This window comes from Lonchura striata, chromosome 8, assembly GCF_050655825.1.
Source record: "Lonchura striata isolate lonStrDom1 chromosome 8, ASM5065582v1, whole genome shotgun sequence".
NCBI lineage: Eukaryota > Metazoa > Chordata > Aves > Passeriformes > Estrildidae > Lonchura > Lonchura striata.
In genome coordinates, this window is record NC_140710.1 from 28251263 (window position 1) to 28270996 (window position 19734).

The window sequence follows — 19734 nt, forward strand, 5'->3', positions numbered from 1 at the left end:
CCACCCCACAAACACCAGAGCTACGCAGCCCAGTCCCAAAGCACAGCAAGGACCACATCTCCCAGCTGCTGCACTAGGAAAGAAGGGATGTAGAGAAACTCAAGACAGAAAGGTTCTCTCCCCAGAAGATGGCTGGGCTCTGGAACAGGCTCCCCAGGGAAGCTGTCACAGCACCACGCCTGACAGAGCTCAGGGTGTGTCTGGACAACACTTTGAGGTGTATGGTGGGATTGTCAGGGTGTCCTGTACAGGGCTAGGAGTTAGACTTCATGATTCTTGTGGGTCCCTTCCAACTCATGATATTCTATGATTCTATCCCAGCTGCTTGGTCCTCTTTAATTTACAGCACACTCCCCTTGCCCTTACTGTGAAAGGCAATCTTCAATCTGCTAAAGCCCTGCTTCATGTTCAGATGGTTTTGTTGTGCCTTTTTCAAACTCATGGTGTGCCTCTCCCACCTCTCTTATCTTCTCTATTCTTCTTCCAAGTCAGTGATTTCTTTTCCTCCTCAACTGCACCTAACACTCCTCAGCTCCCTCTTTCAAATCATCTTCATGCTTGAATCAGCAATTCCCTTACTTGTGCAAGAACACTCAGATCTTTCCAAGACCATCTGTCCTGTATTCTTCAGGGCTTTTGTATTTGTCAGATCATTGTCCCTGGCATGGCATTTCTGTTCAAAACCTTACTTTCAGCACTCTGTTGTTGGTTTCAACTGCCTCTTCCACAGTACTAAATACATCTTTCCATCTCCTCTTCCTCCTCTAGTGAATTCACCTTTGAAAATCCTGCTTGCAGCACGGTTTCCTTTCCTTTCCCAGTGCCATTTGTTTCAGTCTCTAAATAGCTGAATGGTAACAGGCTTAAAATTGATTCTACCACCTTGATGTTAATATTTTAAATTATTAAGTCTTAGTTCTTTAATGCCAATAAATCATTTATATGTGCACATTTAATTAACAAACCAATCAGTAAAAACAACTTTGCATTTGCACCACACATTTTCTCAGAGGAACCAAAGACACATTACAACATTAATTAAGCATAATAAATGCCCTGGTGAGGTAGTGAAGTATTATCCTACATGTGGGGAAATTGAGGCAACACACTTGGATTTACCCAAGGTTAATCCAGATGTTCCCAATGAGGTGTTGAACATAAAGGGCAAGGATGAAGGTTAAACTGAGGTTTAACTCTCTTCACAAGAACTCCTGTTGGAACTGCAGTATTTGCTTATTTGCTGATGGGAAATCCATTCCAGTTGCATTCCTCTCCCAAAACCACTTGAGGCACAAACCACTTCAATCCAGCATGCTGAAAACCAGCCCTAAATTGTGACAGCCAGCCAGGTGAGCCTGAACACACTGGATCCTCCATCATCCCCAGCTGGGGATTCTGAAGGACACCTTGTGACCTTCCCACATCACAGTTCACACCCACACACACCTGACCTCAGGGGATGCTGGACACTGACCTGCTGCTCTCAGGTCCCAGGTGCACGTCAGTGTCTGGTAGCTCCAGGTGCTTCAACAGCTCAACCAGCCCATGGGGAATTTCATACCAGGCTCCCATGCCCTGGTCATCAGGAATTCCAAGCAGGAATTCCTCAATGACCCAAGCTAACCTCTGGAGACAGAGGTTTTGCAGCTGTGTAACTGGTGGGAATACGTACTGGCCACTGCCAGTGGGACAGGCTGGGAAAAAAAAAAACTTCCTAAACCTCTCACATGACACCATCCCCTCAAGGCAAAAGTGGAAGAGCAATTCATGCATCCCAACCAGAGATGGTGCAATCAATACAGGAAGATGGGTTAATCACAGGTGATTTCAGGAATGAGGAAGGGAGCCAAGCTGAGCCAGGCTGGCTGGGTCAGCAAAAGGGAGACACTTTGGCAGAAACTCACAAAATCAATTTATTTAAAACTGATAATGGATACGTACTCTGCTACTGTTCATTTTATATGGTTGGCTGTCAACAATCTGGGGCATCCAAGCTGGCTGGGCAACACCAGTATGGTGGGGTGAGCAGGCTGGAAGCCAGGTGCCCACCAAAGCCAGTCTGTCACTCCCCTCCCTCAGCTGGACATAGGAGACAATGGGCTTAGACTCGAGATGAGGACAGGCAGAGGTCACTTCTCCAATTACCATCACAGGCAAAACAGGCTCAACTTGGGGAAAATCTGATTTATTACTAATCAAATCAGAGTAGGATAATGGGAAATAAAAGAAAATCTTAAAAACACCTTCCCACCCCTCCCTTCTTCCCAGGCTCAGCTTCACTCCTGATTTTTTTCTATCATTTTCCCCTCAAGGACAGAAAGGGACAAGGAACTAGAGCCACAATCAACTCATCACATATTGTCTCTGCCATTCCTTCACTTCTCAAGGGGAAGAGTCCCCAAGCTCTTCCCCTGCTCCAGCATGGGGTCTCTCCCACTAGACACAGTTCACAAACAGCTTCAATGCTCTTCATGAGCTGCTCCAGTGGCAGTCCCTGTGTGGTCACAAATCCTGCCAGGAAACCTGCTCTAGAGTGTGGGCACCTCTCTCCACATGTCCACAGGTCCTGCTGGGAACCTGCTCCACTGGGAGCTTCCCACAGGGTCACATCCTCCTTTTGGGCATCCACCTGCACTGGCACAGAGTTCTCCATGGGCTGCAGGTGCATCTCTGCTCTCTGTGGACTCCATGGCTGCAGGGGAACAGCTGCCTCAAAGGCTGCAGGGAATTCTCTTGTCTCTGGAGCACTGTGTCCTCCCTCCTTCCTCACTGAGCTTTGGGCCTGCAGCAGAATTGTTTCTCACCTACTCAACCCATCTTAAGTACATTATCCCAGAGGGGCTACCAGCATTGCTGATGGGCTCAGCTTTGGCAGCTCTGGGTCCATCTTGGAGCTGGCTGGCACTGGCTGTGTTGGACAGGGGGGAAACTTTGGGAAAGGTCTCACAGAAGCCACCCTTTCAATCCTCCCACTACCAAAACCCTGCCACACAAACCCACCTAGTAAATTAAATCTCCCGCAGGTTGTAGCTTCTTTGCCCCATTCTAATGAAAAATGCCTCCACTTCCAAGACTGATCTGACATAGATAATCAAAAAAGAGCCAGCCTGAATTCTGACATTTTTAGTTTCTATGCTTTATCTGTAATAATATCCCTTAAACTTACCCAACCATTTTTAAGTGGGACCCCACCACCAAACCAAAGCCAAATCCTGATACAACAATCCTAACCCAACCAACTTCAAAAGTTCTGGACATGCATTTAAATCCTGACCATTGCATTAGTGGGTCTCAAAATAATGTTGCAGGGGGACTTGAGTGCTCAATAAACACATTAACTCTTCTAAATGTCTAGCTTATGCCAGCTGGAAAAGAAGGATGATGGTTTCACTGCATCTGCAAGCTTTCTAATTGTGTTAGTGGATGGGCCAGAAGTCTGGCAGCCATGGAAATCAAAGTCTTCATTTCTCTTTAGGCCAAGAACAATATATTTAATAGCCACAGGAATGGAGTCACAGTTCCAAGTGTCAGCACTGAGGGTGCTGTTTGAGACAGGGAACAACAGCATTTGTTAAAGCTGAGGCTGCAGGCAGGGAGTATGGGGTATTACAGATCTGTGGGGCTACAGCAATAGGAAGAAACACACCAGGAAAATAAAAATATCTCATGCTGAAGGCTGCTTCCACCCAAAGGGCTGCAGGCTGCTTGGTGGTAAGGACAGGAGAAGGATACCTGCAAGGTGGCCCAGCTTGTAGCTGCATAAACCACTATTTATATAAAAAGATATATTTATAAATTTTTTCCTTTACTTTTCTATGCAACACACGTGTCATGGAAGTGACCTCACCAGAACCTGGTGAGATAAAAGAAATAATAAATGGTTTCTTGTGGAGAAAACTCAAGGCACAAACATTAACATTAGCACACAGAGACGCTTTATGAAATTATACCTATACTAATGCTATTTATAACATATGCTGATTTGGGAAAAAGGACTTTGATTTGAGGAATGAAAGTTTAATTAAGGTAAAACAAAAATTTCCATTAATCTTGATAGAATTCACAGTCTGCTGCTCTCAATCATCCACTTCAGCTAATGCTATAAAAGGATCAAGAGCAGCCCTACGTACCTGAAGCCTCCTGCAATGCAGACAGGGCTGGGCAAGCTGTACCAGAGCACGTGGCCTTCCCTAGGCTTGGGAAATAGGACACTGTCTCCTCAAGATACTGTGCCAACACTGCCCTGAGTGCAGTGGGCACATGTTTTCACTAGCCAGGACACACAGGAATATGAAGAAGGGATGTTGATAAACTTGAGAATGGCAAAGAAAAATGGCCAGAGCCTAAGACCTGCAGGCAGGTTCTGATGGCATGCACCTCATGTCACATGCACAAGTTCTCTCTTGAGCAGCTAAAATACCAGTTATACTTGAATCTTCTCCCTTCATGAATTCAAGTCATAGAGTTTGTATTAAAAGCATTTCCTGTCTTCTGTTCCCACAGTACAGGCAAGGATGAGGCAGCAGAGCAGAGTATCTTCCCCAGCCAGCAGAACCATCCCTTACACACCTGTGGCCAAGAGGGTTTAAGGCTACCTTGGCTCACAGCCAGTGAGGGCTCTGTAAATGTATTATAATTGTATGGAAGAGGGAGCTGACCTTAGCTGTGGCTAGGTCATGCCTGCAAAGCTGTTTGGAAGACAGGTATCTTTGCTTTGTACAGTGAAAGATGCTGGAATCTCTAAAAGAAGATATTTCAAAGCCATTTTTGCAGGTCAGTTTTCAAAGTAAAGCCACAATGCAAACTATCAGCTTCCATGACAATATTGTATGGTATTGATAAAGACAGCACAGTAAATTGCATTTTAATAAGGTCTGACAGTACATAAAAAGTGAAGAACTTCATTAAACAAAACCATGCAGAGTACAGATGACACACATGAAGTTGCTTTCAACATCTTACTCCTGATGCTTTCCCCATTGTATTTATCTGAGGGGAGAAGGGAGTGAGAAGACACCTATGCCTTAGGCATTAAGAATGATGAGAGTACAGTTTTATAGCTTTAATACAATAAATGCAAAGCATGGTATCTTCCCTATTTCATTCTGCAGAATGAACTATTAAAAAAATTATAATGAACTTTGCATCATCTGGAGGACTTAATTGTGCCTTCTGCCCGCTTCCCTAACTTCAGCCATCTAAAACACTTCTGAATCCAGAAGCATGAGTGAAACCAGCAACTAAAATACACCCAAGAAGTCAGAAATCACTGGGTCATTCAGGTGCAGAAAAGCATTTTAGATTTGAAAACAAAGGATGCAAAAAGAACAAACAAGGAAATCCACCAAGGACTGAGATTAAAGTCAGCAGCAAATACAAGATGTCTTAAGACAAGTTCATTGATTGTGAAAGGGAAAAAAATATCCAAACTCAACACAAAATTCATACTAGAAAGAAATTCTCTATTCTTTCATTCACCTTCCAACTTTCCCTCTGCTCAACTTGCTCATTCACTCCCTGCAACTTGCCCTCCCCTAAGGAATACCAGGAGGCAGCCCCTGCATTTTAATTGCATTTGCTATTTCACTAAATCCCATAGATTTAAATGGGCAAAATTAGCTGAATTCACCTAGCAGGCATTCTCCACAGTACTATAAGAGAAGCCACCTGAAGCTGTAAGACAGGCTTTCTTTTGTTTATGGCTTTTAAATAATTCAGAGAGGAGCTGTCAAGTTGAATCTGCAAAGCTCCCTTGACTTTGGACTTGTGCTATCAGACTGCTTGCCTATTGTTTATAAAGACAAAAAGGAAAACGTTACGGGATCATATGTCTGCACGGGAGGGGAGTCAAGGACTAGGAGAACAAGGGCTGTCAGGACAGAAGTCATAAAAAATACAGATGGGAAAGCAAAAGTAGGCAGTAGGTAAAATACAGGTGTACCAGCAAAGCAGCAAGAGCCAGTTGCCAGTTTGGTTGTGCTATAAATACACAGCGCTTGCAGTTTCTTGTGGAATATGATGTTGTCCTTTAAAAAGAAAAACCCCAAATGCAAATGGTAACTTTAATTAGCAATTAAAACCCCAACTTCCCAGCTATACAATTGCACTGCCTCTCCCAGATCTGTCTCACTTCTGCAAGCCCATGACAGCTGTCAGGCAGTGGGCCAGCACTTAATAATCATTCCCAAACCTCAGACAGCACAATTCCATCCTTTCTTTCCTTTTTTTCCTGGGCTCTTTGGGCAGACAAAGATTTACTAGGTCCTACCTGTGGACAGCAGCAAACCACAGATGATGGCCCTTGGCATCCCAGGGAGTTCATACATTTCAAGGTGCCTTCTAGAATTTTTTCTTTTTAAGTGACTCTGTGGCATGCAGAGTTCTGATGGGGTTTTGCAGAGTCATTTTCAATCAAAGCTGCAAACCTGACTTTAAAGCAAATGATTGTTTCTTAAAGCAGCAAGAATGGAGAGGGGAGAGAAAACCTTAGGACATGCAGCCTGCTCCACTCATGCACATCCCTCCAACCAGAATGCAGTCACCTCTACAGCCAGTTTGCTAAACCTAACAAGAACTTTTAAAAAAGAGCATTTTAATAAAAAACAAAGCCCAATAATTATTATAACAATAATTATGATAAAATAATTCTGGTTATGATAGAGTCTTGCTCTAAGCTACTGAGTTGGATTTAACACTTGGCAATTATACTTAGTTGTGGATGCTGCAAACAAAATCCTGCCCAAGGGTTGTCCCCACATGGTGGGACATTGCAGCCAAGGATGCTGCAGGAGCTCTCACATTGCAGGATAACACATGTGTAAGGAGGGGAACGATCTGATTTAGCTGGCTGTCCTAAAGCAGACAGAGACCTCCAGTTTGCTCTAGGAAGACTGCAATAGTGGACAAAAAATATTTATTTTGCCCATGACCGGTCCCAACTGGTCCCAGCAGCTTCCAGTCCTAGAAAATTTCATGATTACACCAGCCTTTTATACACTGCCTTTTATCCTGGGTTCCTGACCGTATCAAATCCTAAATGAAACATGATGTAAGGCATGCAAATAAGCCAAAGAAGAGAGGATTCACATAATATGAAAATATCATTAAGTGGAAGAGTTTAACTCAGAAGGTCAAAATCATTCTAACCAGAAGAAAGAGATGCTGCATGAGGCACACTCACTGTGCACATGTGGCACTGACAGTGCCTTTCTTATTAACTCAGTGATAGCCAGCCACAGCAAGGCCTGGAGCTGCACTGCCATTAATAATTCCCTAAATTTCTTGGCCTTGAATACACTTCTTAACTCCAGGGAACAGTTTGCCAATGTGCTGCCTGCCAGGGTCCCTACAGCAAGATGCTGCTTTACCACTCCCATACTATGTCCCTTTTTCTTAAAAATTGTTTTAAATTAGGTATATTAATCTGAAATAAGCAATGCCAGCTCCCAAACTTTACTAAAGTAAATGTCTGAGCTCAGGTAAGAGCCCTGAAATGAACACAGAGCCTGTCCAGTTCCCATGTCACAGGCTGGAAATCCTTTAGTTAGCTGCTTCCCCACCATGCTCTCTCCTCCAAGAGCAAAATCCAGTTGATATCATAACTCTGTTCCAGACTGTAGCTGGAGATTTAGGATGACCTTATAGGTATACACACTTCCTGGCAGAATACAAGGGGTTAAAAAACCCAGAAATTTTTGAAAGTAAGTTTTTGTTGGGGCTAGCAGAAAGGGGATCATGCTGTGGCTCTGCTGGACACGCTGCCCAGTGCTGGAGTTGTCCTCCTCTGGGTTCTTAAAGAGGAATCAAAGCTGCATTAAGGAACTTCATCCATCCATCCTGGCTACTGCAGAAAGTCAGGAGCAGCTCAGTTGATGGCAGAACTCGAAGCCATGAGCCTTTTCACTGCATACCAAAGTAATTTCTAGCTAATACACTGAACAGATTTAACCCATTCTCTGCTACACCTCCTAACAACTTTATTCCAAAAGCCAGAAAGCTTTTCACTTTCTAATGAGCCAGCAAATGAGTAAAAAGCAGCTCTCTTTGTATAATGTACTCACAAGCAACTCTCTCATGCTTGTGATTTCTCAGCACTGTGAGACTGAAGTGAGATTTGGGTAATGTTCTACATCACTGTTTAAGAGCAATTCAATCATCTTTGTCCTGGATTAAGTCTTTCTCCCGATTAAATTTAACAGAGCAATGAATAGGAAATCCATGACTTGGGAAGTAGGCAGATTTTATCTTTAAACCCAATTCACAAGTAAAATCATCTCTCTTACAATAGATAATTCTGCTACTATTCAAGTTATTTTCACACAGTGGCTATAAGAATTATCTCTAGATATCTCAAATGGAAATGACTGTTTTTAATGCTCCCTGTCACTTTGAATGCATGCTAAGACTAACAATACTGCATCAAAAAGAAGAGCTCAACAATCAAGAAATCCATTAAGCTACCAATGACACTAATAGAAAATAAAAAGAAAGTAAAAAAAGACTCAAGTATATAAAGAAAAGAATTACCTACTGGGATTACAGGAGTGAACAAAACCCCTTGTGTTGCACCACAGTACTTCTGATTTTCTAAAACCCTTCAGCTACGTAAATATTAGAATATAAACCCCACCTTTGCTGACAGAGGGTGAGGGGAAGACAAACACTTCTGGCATTTGGTGGTTTTTTTAGCTCATCTGCTTCATCCTCCCTTGATTTTAGATATTCTTTCTGAAGAGTTGCTGCTGTTGACTCATTCCTCAACAGACACCACAGAGCTGAAGCACGTGGTAGATACTCTGCTTTTCTCTGAGCCTGGTGATGCTTAAAATGTTTCAGAGCAGAGATGGTGAGAAATGTAAAACAAAATACAGGGGATATAAGAAAATAAAAATTACTGCCCTCTTCAGGACTTCACATCCTATTTTTTATCCCAGCAAACTTGCATGTAGTGGTATGAACATCAGTAAAAAGCTGCCACAAGGAGCTCATGATCATGTCCTGCCCTACCTAAACCATCCAAGAAGAGATACAGGACTGCATCATGAAATGGCCTCTAAAATAAACAAAGACACACACACACAGCACATACACAGTACGTGTTTGTGGGGTAAGGAGAGACAGAGACACTGACATTTGGGGTAATTTCATTACATCATTAACTTTGATATGTGATGAGGTGGGCTCAAATTTCACATTCATGTGTTACCTGGAATCAATACAGAAGCCCCAGCCTGACTGAAAATACATTATAAACCTACTTCAAATCTCTTTGCAAAGGAAAACAGCAGAAACTTCAAAAACCTGTACGATAAAGAGTTTTCTTAACTCCCCATCTCACTCCAGAATGGGCAATTCATAGGTTCACAATGAATATCAAAATCCAAAAATTTACTGGTAGGCTTAACAGGAAACTGTCCTTGTCCCTGCTGCCATGCTCAGGCATCTCTGCTGTTGAGGGAAAACCAAAGGGAATTATGACAGAAGAGGAGAGGTGGATGCAGAGGGTGGCCAGGAGGCACAGAAAGGGTCTGAGTTCACACTCAAGGATCTGCTGGGAGAGCTGTGGTCAAATTGCATCCCTTCACCTGTAACAGTACAACCAGCAAACATTTATCTGAAAGGAACCTCCAAAGCAGTATTCTACTTAAACTTCAGAGCCTTTGCTTACTTTCGGACAGCTAAATATATATATTTTCTTGAGTTCTGAAATAAAGAAAATGCCCAAGCTCCCAATGCTGGCTGCTACCTGCTATAACAGCAGAAGAAAAGTTGCTAAATTCTGTTCTACTTCCAATTTCCCAACACTTTTAATTTCTTCTGTTGCATTGTCAAGGAAAGCGTGAACCTGGGAAAAACAGAAAGCCAACAGCGAACTGAATCCTTTTGTATTAAATAAGGACATTTGTATTTCACTTTCATGTGATTTTTCTCTCTTTTTTTTATTACTCCTGCTAGCCCAAATTTGTCTTTTCAAATGCTGGAGCTAATGTGCAAGTTGTGAAGCAACACATGCAGAGAAGAACGATTAACCTATTTTAATCAAGGATCTGTCACTCTAAACGAATCAAGATATCCCCCAAGCACACACTCTCCAGACCAGAGCAGTTTGCTGTTACTCAGTCATTGGAAGAAACTTGGCCAGAGCAATCTGCTTTGTAGAAGGTCTTTCCTGGAAGGAAAAAAAGGCAGTGAGGTATCAATTGATCAACCTAGAAACTAGGAAAAAGAATCATGTGTGCTTGGCTGGTGATGCTGAACCTCTGCCAGCGTGGGTCATGAGGAGGGACCTGCTCCCACTGCAGTTAATTTATGTGCTATTTGCAGATTACAGGTAAAAGGAACTTTTATTTACTTATTTAGTGGATCAGAACCAAACTTTCCTCCCAGTATATGTAATATTGCTTATCTTCCCTCCAGTATTTCTTATTATTATAAATACTTGGACAACATTGCTCTGCCTCATCTACAGTTCCTCAGGCTACCCCAGCTACACCTCTCTGCTTAACTTAATATTCACTTCAGACATACTGAAGTAAAACTAAAATATCCAGTATTGCACCAAACAGCTCACTTCTCTCCAGCTTTAGCAACTAGATAAGCATTTTGGAAGTGATTATGACATACAATACCATAAGAGACATAATTATTTAAAGCAGCACTTCCCTCACAGAATTCAAAACACCTCGCGCGAGGGTGAACGCCCATCAGCTGCACAACCCCAAATTTAACAGTGCCATTTCTGTCAAAAAAGGCACTCATTACATTACTAAACATAACTTTCCTGTCATACTGGCTTTCTCTTCCTTAGAAAAGACCGATTATTATAATTCTGTGTGTAACCCATATAAAATGATTATGTCTCCTAATCACATATCAGGTAGTTTCAATTCAGACACAAGACTGCCTTCAAAGGAGAGACCATTTTCACTCAATGCACATACCCAGCTCATCTAGTATTAGCTAGAATTAGAGCAGAACACCACCAAAAGAAATTTAAACAGGTTAAAAGGATACAAACTTGTGTTGCTGTTAGAAAACCAGTCCGAGTAGTTGTTTTTGCCAGCCTTTATACTCACTTTATTAATGTGCAACAGAATTGGCACTAAGCTGGTTGCAAATTAGTGGATATCAAAAGGCTTTGGGGTTTTGTTACTGACAACAGAAGGGCATAGGGCATACAAAATACTTCAGAATGGATACCCAAAGCCAAGCAGTAACTATTAATGCACAGATGTACATAAAGTAAAGCTTTTGAAGAGAAAACCACCTATGCATAAATGCTCCTACTTCTATTTCACCCAGAGGTTAAATTATCTGATCAAAATCTTGTGCTGGAAAGGAAAAAAAATCAGTTCATATTTTTTCCACTTCATTTAGGCTGTGTAAAACATTAAATCCTGTCATTAAAATTGCTTAATTAGGAGTGCTAGAGCAAAAGGTTGATGCAGCTCATGAATTGTAACTGCTGAATGGTGGTGGCCTGGCAGGACTTGCCATCGATATTAGCACTGAAGAATGGGGAAAAGAAAAGAGAAAACCACAATAATGCAAAGTTGTTTTGACTTTAATTGAAGCAGTGTCACTTGTTAGAGGGACCAAGGTTACAAACCAAATTCAAACAGCAGTGACAGCAGACCACCACCCTTGTGGGGCAATTCTGCATCTGCACAGAAGCTGGCTTCAAAGGTCCAATGCCAATGGCATTTGAAAACTTGCCTCATTCTTGCTTTTGTCTTGCTGCTCTGAACCCAAAGCCCTGCTTCAGCAGTAAGTGCTGGGACACACAGCTCTAGCTCTGCAGCTCCTTTCTTTAATGACCCCCTTCACCTGCTCTGTAGCACACTGAATACTGCCCGACTGATAGCAGCTCCCAGCATTCAGACCTCATCTCACTGGCACTTTGTGCCAGCCAGGGACTTCAGCAGATGGCACTTCACACAGAAAACAGCCAGCATGAGCCTAGCAGTGGAAAGTAAAGCAAAGGCTGCTCATGCAGGAGATGCTCTGACTCAGAGGAAACCAGCTTTAGTGAGAGCTTGACATCAGGCAATATTGGCTCAGTACCTACAGAACTTGCCAGGATCATGCTGTGACCTACTGCTTTCAGGGGGCTCTGCTCCAGGAGACTACACAGAATAGACATTATATACAGTGGGTCCAGAGGAGGCCACTAGGCTGATTAGAGGGGTGGAACACTTCTCCTTTGAGGACAGATGGGGTTTTTCAGTCTGGAGAAGAGAAAGCTCCAGGAAGACTTTACTGCAGCCTTCCAGTATTCAAAAGGAACCTACAAGAAAGATGGGGACAAACCTTTTAGTAGGGTCTGTTGCAACAGGAGAAGGGCAAAGGGTTTTAAATTGAAAGAGGGTCAATTTAGAACAGATGTAATAAAGAAGTTTTTTTACAATGAGGGTGGTGAGGCACTGGCACAGATTTGTCCAGAGATGTGGTGGAAGTTCCATCCCTGGGAGTGTTCAAGGCTTGCTTGGATGGGACTTTGAGCAACCTGCCCTAATAGAAGGTGTACATGTTTGCTGCAGGAGGTTGGACTAGATGGTCTCTAAATGTGCCTTCCAACCCAAACTATTCCATGATTCTGTCATTATAAGTCCCCCCCAAAACTACGAGGAATGAGCCTTCTTCCCTAAGGCTAAGAGCTGTAGGAGGGCAGAGACAGAACACCTGCCACCTCCAATTCCCACAGCAGCTGAAATGCCTTGAGACAAAGGCACAATGCTAAGATAAGGCATGGCAAGAGACAAGTGTACACTTCATGATAAATAGCTTTCCAGGTATCATTTGAAACCCCCCCAAACCTTACAACAACCTAATCAATTATTTCATCAGTGGCTTTAGAGCCCAGTAAGGTACATATCAGAGTCCAGACCAGGGGTTCCAACAGCAGCACTGCTGAGATTGAGTGGAAAGGGAATACAGTTGTCCAATCATTTAATTCTAAAAGTAAGTGCTCCCTGAATATGAACCTGCACTTTTTTTTTTTTCCTCTCCACCCCAGTATAAGTAACACAAATAACTCTCTTTGAAGTTGTGCTGTTTGGGAGACAGCTTATGTAAGTGCCACATGATACATACTGCTGTCCCTTGGAACATTATGGCTCAGTAGCAAGCTGAGGATGGAGCTGGGAATGAAGTCTAGGCTCCATGTGAATTCCTGACTTTGGTTCATCTGTTATAAAACTGATACTTGAATAAAGAATTGATTGTTACTAAAGCAGTTAAGTGCCCATAGGAGAAAAACATCCACTTACACGTTTAACAACAGCTACAGAGAGACTTCTTTGCATCCCCAGCTCATTGTGTGTAACACAGCAATATGATTTACAATTGCACTGGGATGCTCTCATTTTTTAAAGCTTAGGAAACAGCAAGAGCCTGCTCACACCTCTGCTTGCACCAGCAATGATCTGCAGTCCATTATCTCCACAGCTGCACCATTGGGATCAGCTACTGGAATGGTAATGTCAACAGCACTCAGTTATGTTGGCCACTGTGTCATTCACTCAGTCTAGGAAAGATGACTCTAATAAGAAGGATCTCAGATCTATCTACAGCATGATTTTACTCCTCTTGGCATTAGAAGAGATGTACTGGTTAGCAAATATCATCTGCAAAAGTCTGAAAGCGTAAATACTGTCTTCATTCAGGAAATAGGGACTTTCATCTGCCTTCAAATCGAGACAACATTGACCCTGTGGCAATTTTCTGTGATTATGCAAGAAAAAAAAAAAAAAGCCTCACCTTGCAGAAGGAGAGAAACTGAGTTTGCAAATGTAAAGTTAAAACCAACAAAGAAGAAAAACCTGAGCCACCTACATTTCTTGAAGAAGCTATTCTTAAAATAGAAGCTACAATGATATCAGAGTGCTGCAGTACCACAGGGGACCTGAACCTGAGAGAGGAAGAGAAGTGCCAGACTCAGCCCCTGTGTCCTCAGCAGTGGCATGGGCAGCTGCTGACATACCAGCCACCTGCTGGTGTGCCACCTTCAGCCTGAAACAGCAACACAAATGGTGCAATACACTTTTTTGTCCCCAAACACACTAGGCAGGGGGAGCACAGTGGATAGAGGGTGGGTTTTCAGGGAATTTCCTGGCTCCCTTCACTCCTGCTGTCATGCCCTCACTGGGAGGAAGCTCAGAGGGTGTCCTGCAACCAAGGAGAAGACAGAAGGGAAGAACATTTACCAGTATTTTTCTTCTTCTACAGAACACTCAAAATTAAACACTTCCTCATGAAGCTGGTCATTTGCATAATCACATTATCAAGATGGTCTTTCACATGGATTGGAGTGTCAACAGACTGAAAAAGCCAATATAATGCACAAAGCATTAATAACAGAGTATGATTTTCTTTTCCCCCACAAATTTCTTCACACTTGGTCTCCAAGGTTTTTGACAGGGAATAAAATATTGTCAGTCACCTGAGTATTTTCGAATTAATTCTCCTTAGCCACAGAAAAAATAGAGCCCAAAACAGAGCGTTTGAAGAGCTATGGATATGAAAGGATATGAGCATGTTGAGTGCAAAGGATCACACATACCTTGTGACATCTTTTATCTGCAAGCAGAAATTACTCTGCATAAGAAAACAGTTTTCAAGCAGCACATAAACCAATATACACAGTGTGTGTTGGTACACATAAATAATATGCTAAAATCTGAGGGGGAAAAATCAAGCATGTATGACACATCTTCTGATGTTCCGGGTTCCATTTGTTTTTAAAGAAAATTTTAGATTTTCAAATGAGTAAGGGATCAGTAGACATGAAAAAGGTAGGATGGAAGAGAAATCAAATACGTTTACTACCTAAGAAAAGAGCAAAATAAAAGTCAAAGAAAACTCTGTGTTTAAAGCATTGCCAATGACCAGAGAGCAGAGGGCATGTCAAGAGGAGTGGCAAGCCATCACACAGACAGCTGTGAGCCTTGCAGCATGCAGGCTATGGGGATTAGACAGCTTTCCAAGGAGGGAGAGAGACCTTTGAAGATTTTCAGATGGGGGAGAAAAAACCAGTAGAATAAATCTGATCAAAGCCACATCTTGTTTTTCTTAAGAAGCTGGTCCTTCTCAGCCTTCCATAAACTGCTGTGCATTTCAAGCACAAGAATGAAGATGAAGACTTCTGTGTTCCCAGCACGAAGAAGTGGTGTGGGACAGCACTGGAAGATAACCTGCAAGGATACTAGGGAGATGCTGCACACAAATGCTACAGGCCAGTCCTGGTCTAGGAAAGAAAGGAAGAGGCAGAAAACAGCAGATGCCCTCCAGAAAATACCACAGCTGGAGCTACTCATGCTGTGACCTGTGGCACAGCTGGTATCAGGGACAGCTGGGGTCTGATCACTCCAGGCAAGCTTTTCTCTCCTAAGCTTTTGGTTTCTACCAAGGTATTTCCTGACATCTGAACAGGTAAGTTGAGGATGCTGTGAAAATTAAACACTACTGAGTTGAAGCTGGAAATCAAAATTCTCACCAATTTTGAGATTTTAAAATTTCAGCAGCGAAAAGAGACAATGAAGTTTCAAGTGCTTCTTGTTTTGCCCCCAAAATCCCGTTGAAATTTGTACTTCCATCTACAAGAGGTAGAGTTACAGCTGATACAAGTTACTTAGGAATTACACTGAATTACCATTTGGTTACTTGGGAATGACAAAGGAGGTTTCATTTTTAATGTTCATAAGTCACCCAAATTAATTAGCGCTTTAAAGTGGCAATGAATCATTTCCTGAAATAATTTGTATTGGCTAAATTAATTCCTGTGAAGGGAGCCAATTTGCTGATTGTAAATTAGAGGAGCCCCTGACTAGCTCCTGTGTACATTGTGTACCATTTATAAGACTACTGGGAAACAAAGGATGGCTACTTTTCATCAGTGAACAAGACTGCAGCCCTATTAAGTGACTAACTTACAGTGCTACAATTACAGGTTTCTATTTAAAGAATCCAAGCCAGACATCATTAAGAAACAAAGCTGGATATTCAGAAGAACGGAAGCTAAACAGAAGAGAAGCTTGTTTTCTGAAAAGGTGCACCAAAAACCTATTTGAAGGGAATATTTCATAATCTTAGATTAACAAAGAGAAGTTCAGACACGCAAGGCTAATTATGAATACACTTCCACCACAGGGCAACGCCCAAAGCCAACCTGAAGCCTGGAGTTCCAGAGCTGCCTTCCCTTACCCATGGTTAGATGCCTGTTTTGAGACCCCCATAAATTTAAATTACTTTTGAGGAGTGATGAAGTGAGAAAACACATACATGGGTTTCTACTCAGGTGGAAGAGATGCCTTCCTACCACTGGCAGCCTCCCTGCCAGGAGACCTCTTGCACCCATCCGCCACCCACCCACCCATCTTTGGTTAAAGACTGTAGCACTCTTCTTAATGGATTCTCCTTCTTTACTCCTCCAAAAGAAAAAAAAAAAATTCTACATAATGCTTTACCTAAGCTAATTTGCATGGCTTTCTCTTGTTCTTATCTGCATCTCCTCACTGGTATCAAAGCCTTGACATTTCTGCTTGTGAAATTCATCCCTGGTAACCTGCTTATCAGCAGTAATGAATACTTGTGCAAACAGGTACAAAATTAAATGGTTTCTTTACAGTGATTATGATAGATTGAGCCATGCTTAATCTACATAATCAAATTGCTTCTGTGTTCAGCTGTAATACCTTTTTGCTGTCCTGGGAGAAGGTTCAGCCTTGGCTTCTCTTTCAACAGCTGCTTTCTGAGAAACACTAACCATGCCTGGGAAAAGGGCTACTTTAGGTGCAATCATTTAACACAGCATGTTTGAGGCACATAACCTCTGCAGGAAGGCAGAGAAGGTCCAAAGAACAGGTGTCTCCTTTAGGGAAGAAGAAAACATCCTGTAGGACACTTAAGGGAAAGCAAAGTACAAACAATTCTCCTCCAGATATGATCCACATACCCAGCCATAACTGCAGTGACCCTTCTAAGAGAGATGACATCTCTACCCACTTAAATACACTGAGCTACTACCACCACTATAATTTCCTTTTCCTATGCAAGAGTGTCCCTGTATTCAAGAGCATCCCCTGTTTACATGCTACTAAAGCAGAATACTGTTGCTTTGAATCTCAAGACCAGACTCTTGATTCAAATCAAGCTGGTTAAAATGGATGGCATCAGTATATTATAAAATCCTTGATTTGGGAAATTAAAGGATTTCATCCAGGGAACATTCTGAAAAGCATCTCCATGTCTAAATCATGTTTATCATGTCACTTAACTGAAAGAATCCTGAAACTTTCTCTTCTTTTAAATATTGATCAACTTTTAGCACAAAACAAGAAGGGAGAAATAGTTTTCCCCACAAACAGTAAGTAGATGCTATTTTAAAAATATCCAACAGCCTACTTGCCTTTGTCCAAAACACAGCACTGCAAGAATCAGCTTTGCTTCATAGTCAGCCTGCTGGGAGGCTTTTCGTTTGCCTGTTTTTTTTCCAGAGAGTCTAACAGAACAAGTAGCCTACAAGCTAGTGCTTATTTCTAAACACTTTTATAAATTGAAAAAAGAGTAAACCTGGTGAAAAATGCTAATAAACATAGAATAATTTCTCTTCCTCGTCATGGCTTTGATACAGGTAAAAAGAGGGTGCTGCTGGACCTTTGAGTTAGAAAGGTGACAACTCCAATAAAAAATACCTCTGCATCTTTGTAAGTAAAGAAAAAGCAATGCAGAAGGGAAAAGAATAAAAAGATGGGTTCTGGCAAGGGCCACTAGCACAGCTTGACTTAGGCTCAGGAGGAAGTAAAAGCCTGAATCATATAAAAATAGATTTAAGAAAGAATCAATGACATTTAATCTGAAAGTTTTAGTTAAGTTTTAATTAGGATCTGAGATTTTGCACTTAAGTGCATGAAGTGAAGGAGTACATTTACTCACGCTTCCCAAGATAACTGACAGATCTGAAACTTACTCATCTCATCTCAAAAGGTTAATTAAAGAACAATCCTTGACAGCAACACTGTATGGGAACCAAGAGTCTGCTCCACTGGGGAGCCCTGGGGAAAGGCTGTGCTGGCATCTTCCACCCCTCAGGAGCAAAGTGAAGATGCTGCCCAGTGACCATAGCATGGAGATGAGCAAGATGCTTTGAACCAGCCCAGCAAGAAATGGAGAAGAGTGTGCCCACAGCATTGTAAAACTTGCTTACTGTGCTGCCTGTGGATTTGGGGCAGCCTTCCCAGCCTGTGCTGGGGCTCTGCATGGCTGCTGGCCTGGAGCTGCTTCCACACACACAGTCCTGCAGCAGAGCAGGTGGGATCACAGTCAGCACTGAGAGGTATGTGTGGTAACTCTTACAATTAGGAAACTAAGGCAGAGTGGATCAAAACTGTAATTAAGCTCTTGAGGCACAGGCCTTCTCTGGTTCAGCTCAGTACCAGAAAAAAAAAAAAAAAGTCAGCTTTTAGGGAAGCCTGTATATGCAAAGCTCATTTTGAAAAAATCAATCATGGCAAATTGAAGAACCATTATCAAAATGAAGAATAGGAGAATTTCATCATTTGAGTAAGACTTCATGGACATAACTGAACTTTGGCTGTGCAGGAATTTAATTTCCTAAGAACACGAGCAAAGTCTCAATTAGGTCAGAGAGGATTGCTGCACCAGTAGAAGAGAAGAGGAATGTGCAGCTGGATCAGTGAAAAGATGGTGCAGAATCAAGAGAGGCTGCTTGCTTGCTATGTACCACAGGCAGAGGCAAAAAGCACCTGCAGGCAGCTTCTTGCTTCTCTCTTTAAAAGCTAGAGCCAGGTAGTGTGGCTGCCACAGGAGAAACAGGCTCATTTAGAAGCAGCCCAGGGAAAAGCAGACGAATGCCAGAGGAAAAAAAAAGACCAGAACAGCAATGGATTCTGAATGCTGCTTAATGGAGTGAAGCCTGAACATTATTTGGTGTGATCTTGACGGGCCTGATTTAACTATTACATTTTTGTATAGTATTTTTCATCCTGATTATGAAGAATTGTTTCACAGCCCTTGGTGACAGCTTAGAAGTTTCTCAGCCACTTAAGCAGAAGGTCTATCAGAGCACATTTATCAGAGAAAAGACTGCTGAGGAGTGGACAGCAACAGACATAACCCCAGGGGTGAGACATTTCTGCTATTGCCTGTAGAAGAGATGCCCAGAAGAGAGGTGGGCAAGACAATCCAAACACTGAAGAGAAGGCAGCTCAAGAAAGGGCATTTCTGGACACACATGTTCCCACAGCACATTTTTATCCAGCAAAAAGACAAATGACCAAACTTACAACAGCCACTCTTCACCTGAGACATTTATACCAAGCCCTACTAAATCCCCAGCCAGAAAGAAGCTGGTGATCCTACATCACTGACTCTAATGCCCCCTGTTCAAAGCACAGCAGCCCACTTCTTACTTTTAAACACAAAGGACAGCTCCAGATGTGGGTTTATTTTGACTCAGAAGTGCCCATCTGAAGTGAGTTTATGTCAGTGACAACTGAATCACTGTTGTTGGGGTAGTGTATACACATTCAGAAAGCAAACTGGTAGACACTGTCTTTGTGAATAGGACATCTCAGGACACCAATTATGCAACATTTCACTTCATCTACTTGGAAGGCTGCATTTAAGATTAACTCCTTTTTGCCCCCTCCCAACAAGTATTTGATCTGCAAACCTCATACATACAAGAGGTACTTGCTCTGTATTTTTAATGCAAGC

At 42.3% G+C, this 19734-nt stretch overlaps 1 protein-coding gene and 1 non-coding gene across 4 annotated transcripts in view; both read right to left on the reverse strand.

Annotated features, from left to right (window-relative positions):
- COP1 (COP1 E3 ubiquitin ligase) overlaps positions 1 to 19734 on the reverse strand; it is a 124745-nt gene that overhangs the window by 10388 nt on the left and 94623 nt on the right. The gene's annotated exons all lie outside the window — the stretch shown is intronic.
- Positions 6815 to 6949, reverse strand: LOC116183934 (small Cajal body-specific RNA 3). The gene has a single exon (XR_004148645.2).